This window comes from Bubalus kerabau, chromosome 23 (assembly GCF_029407905.1).
Source record: "Bubalus kerabau isolate K-KA32 ecotype Philippines breed swamp buffalo chromosome 23, PCC_UOA_SB_1v2, whole genome shotgun sequence".
Taxonomy (NCBI): domain Eukaryota; kingdom Metazoa; phylum Chordata; class Mammalia; order Artiodactyla; family Bovidae; genus Bubalus; species Bubalus kerabau.
The window spans coordinates 38156103-38160404 of NC_073646.1; positions in this window are offsets into that span (position 1 = coordinate 38156103).

The window sequence follows — 4302 nt, forward strand, 5'->3', positions numbered from 1 at the left end:
ATCCCTACATTAGAGGCATCAAGGCAGGTTAAACCAACAGGTCAACAAACCCATCCAGGTAGGAGTTTGTTGGGAACGTGTTGTAGGAACCTGCTTCCAGGCCAGTGGGAGACGGGCCCCGGGGGTCAGCCCCGAGCAGAGGGTCTAAGAGCGGGCCTCAGGGGAGGGTGGGGCTGTGGAGGAAGGGGATGGAAGGGGAGGCTGAGGTCAGGCCCCAAGCCTGGGTGGATGGGGTGGCCCTTCTGCACGATTGGGGCAATAGGAGTTGGAAAGGATGGAGTGGCCTCCACCGGAGGACTCACTTCCATCGGAAGTGATCTTCCTGATGCTTTTCCAGCCCTCTGGGTGGCGACTGTGGGCTCTGTGAGGTAAGGCAATAAGATTTATTCAAAGGATGTTGGCTCAGCGCTTGGCTGGGGAAGGATACTGAGTGTGCCCCATGGTACAACCAGGGTACATCCCGGGTGATGGAGGGGGGCACCCGGAGCACCATGGGCGGGGGGAGAGCCTGGCTCTGAAGCCAGCACACCTGCTTAGGCATTCAGCAGATACAACCGGCAATGACGCTTCCGGGCCGTGGGGACGAAGCAAACAAACAACACTCCTGCCCTCATAGAGCTTTTGTTCCATTTCAGGGGTGGGGATGGAAAATAAACAAGTAAGGGAATATATAGTATTTCAGATGTTAGCAAGTGCTGCCCCGGAGACTCACAGGATGAAGTAAGTCAGATATGGATGCAGGGATAGGGAGGCTCATTCAGAAAACTAAGATCATGGCATCCGGTCCCATCACTTCATGGTAAACAGATGGGGAAACAGTGAAAACAATCACAGACCTTATTTTGGGGGGCTCCAAAATCACTGCAGATGGTGACTGCAGCCATAAAATTAAAAGACGCTTTCTCCTTGGAAGAAAACTATGACCAACCTAGACAGCATATTAAAAAGCAGAGACATTACTTTGCCAACAAAGGTCTGTCTAGTCAAAGCTATGGTTTTTCCAGTAGTCATGTATGGATGTGAGAGTTGGACTATAAAGAAAGCTGAGCACTGAAGAATTGATGCTTTTGAACTGTGGTGTTGGAGAAGACTCTTGAGAGTCCCTTGGACTGCAAGGAGATCCAACCAGTCCATCCTAAAGGAGATCAGTCCTGAATAATCATTGGAAGGATGGATGCTGAAGCTGAAATTGCAATACTTTGGCCACCTGATGTGAAGAATTGACTCATTTGAAAATACCCTGATGCTGGGAAAGATTGAGGGCAGGAGAAGGGGACGACAGAGGATGAGATGGTTGGATGGCATCACTGACACAATGGACATGAGTTTGGGTAACTCTGGGAGATGGTGATGGACAGGGAGGCCTGGCGTGCTGCAGTCCATGGGGTTGCAGAGAGTTGGACACGACTGAGTGACCAAACTGAACTGAACTGAACTTGATTTTAGACAGGGTGACCAGGAGTGGTCTCTAAAAGCTGAGACCTGAAGGAAGTGAGGGTGGCACAGGGAACAGGGGGCACAAAGGCCCTGAGGCCAGCGTGGTCCTGATGTGTCTGCAGGGCCGTGAGGAGGCCAGGGTGGCTGGGGCAGAGTGCAGAGGCAGTGAAGCCAGAAGGATGGGATGGGGGGCGAGACAGAGCCTGAAGGGCCCCACAGGCAATTGGAGGGATGCTGGGGAGCACTGGAGTGTTTGAGCAGCAAGGTGATGTAACTTGACTTAAATGTTTAAAGGATCTGTCAGGGGTGTGTGTGTGTGTGTGTGTAAAAGCCTCAAGGGGTGCAGGCCAAGGCGGGGATGGCTGTGATGAAGTGACCAGGTCACCATCAGGCCTGGGTGCAGGTGGACAGAGGTAGGTTGTCTCAAATGCCTTGGGCAGAACAGGGAGGCCTTAGATCCTTAGATCCTGAGGGGGTCAGGCCTCCTGTAAGTCATCCCAAACCCCTCTTTTCTGTCACCATCTCTCACCAGCCACCTCGGTTTGAAACCACAGGTTGTTTTTTTTTTCAAACTTAACTTTTTATTTTGTATTGGGGCATAGCTGATTAAGAATATTGTGAGTTTCAGATGAACAGCAAAGGGATTCAGCCATGCTTATACATGCAGCCATTCTCCCCCAAATTCCCCTCCCATCCAGGCTGGCACATAACACCTGAGTAGAGTTCCATGTGCTTGACAGTAGGTCTTTGTTGGTTATGCATTTTGAATATAATAGTGGAAACCACAATTTTAACTTACATCTCTGTCACTGTCAGTCACCACTGCCTCCGATGGCTCACCAAGTCCTGTCCCAGCTCTGAGATGACTGGCTTTTTCTTCACCCCTTCCTCAAGGTTCTCCAGGTATCTGGATGCGTGGGTTCAAGCCTGAATTCCCCCCTTTACCCACTCAGAACCTTGGCTTTCCTCCCATGCCGAAACCCCGGTATCCTGAGGTCAAACACCTCCGCTTTCCAGCCCCACCTGGGTAAGAATCCTCCTCTTACTCGGCCCCAAGGCTAGCCTAAATGTTCTAAACTGACCCTTGAAGAATGATGGTTGCTTTTGGTAGATGTGATCGTGATATTTTGGTTTTAGCTTTTAAGTCTATCTGTCAGAGATTCAGAGATTCATTCTGAATGTTTACAGGTGAAATTATATGATGTCTGACTATTTTCTTTAAAACACACCAACCAAAAATCAATAAATACATAATAAAAAAGGTTGGGGGAGAGGAAAGAAGATGGCATTGGTGATTATAGGGCCTGGGTGTCCCTGAGGATCCATTTGTACCCTTTTCTCCACATTTACAAATTTGGAACCTTTCATAATTTAAAAAAAAAAAGTAAAAATCAGGCAAAGAAGAACACAGTCCTGCTGCGGCCTTCAGAGGCTGACTGCTGCTCTCGGGATGAAATCCAAACACCTTCAGAGAGTGAGTAACAAGGTAGGCACAGCCCACGGACACTGTTTGGAATTCCTGGCTCAAAAAGCAAACAGACGCAATTGATTTTATTATTGATTTAAAATCCCGTACAGACAGTACAAGGGCTTCCCTGGTGGCCCAGTGGTGAATAACCTGCCTGCCAATGCAGGAGACATGGATTTGATCTCTGGGTCGGGAAGATCTCCTGGAGGAGGGCATGGCAACCCACTTCAGTATTCTTGCCTGGACAATTCCATGGACAGAGGAGCCTGGGGGGCTGCAGTCCATGGGGTTGCAAAAGAATCGGACACAACTTAAAAGAGACTAAACAACAACAGACGGTGCAACCCCCGCTTGCCTGGACCAGAGAGGACAGCCCCCTCTGCCCCTCCCCTGTACACCAGGCCATCTTTGCCCTGGCACCTGACCCCAGTGTCCCTTTAGCCATCCCAAATGACCTCTGTTCCCAAGGGAACCATGACCAGTTTTCTTGCCTCAGTGCCTTGTTCGACCTGGAGGATTTTTTTTTTTTTCCAGTTTTTTACCTGCTAACTTCTTTTTCTGAAGACTTGGCTCGAGCATCACCTCTTCCAGGAAGCCCTCCCTGACTGCCCCTACCCCAATTGCTGCCCTGTTCCCACTCTACTGGGAGCGCCCATCTCTGTTCCTGCTGGAAGGTCAGGGACCAGGTCATCTTGTTCACTGTTGCAAGCTAGGCCTTGCACACAGTTGCTTAGTCTCTCAGTCGTTTCCGACTCTTTGTGACCCTACAGGACTGTAGCCCGCCCGGCTCCTCTGTCCATGGTATTTTCCAGGCAAGACTACTGGAGTGGGTTGCCATTTTCTTCAAAGTGGGGACTCAATATTTGTTGAAGAAATATATGAAACTTTGTTCCTATTTCCATTTCAGTATGAAGCAGACCCATTCTCACCACCTCCCAATCTTCTTGCCGGCCTTGGGAAGAAACATTTGTTAACTGTTCAATAGCAGCTTTAAGCTTTAAGCTTTTAGCCAGTTGTAGGATGAGGCCACTCAATCTAGCCAGATCCTGGAAGCCTCAAACACCCAGAATGCAAACCCTTTCCTGGAGGGAGATGTCCCTGCCCCTCGCCTCTTGATCGGCCGTCTGAGGGTCTCCGAGGCTGTAGCGCCTGAAGGTGCGGGGCGCCGCTGAGGCTCCCTCTCACCTGTACCTCGTTGGGACGTGAGAATCACCTGGAGATCCGAACCGCCCTCCTTGACCAGCTCAATCAGCGTCTGGGGCGGGGCTTGGTGAGTGGGTGGTGCAAAGTGCCCCACGTGATTCCAAGAACCATCGACATTGGTCAGGAACCAGTTGTAGGGCGGGACCAAACGCCCCCCCAAACACGTGCCACCTGCTGAGGGCATTTAAGGCTGA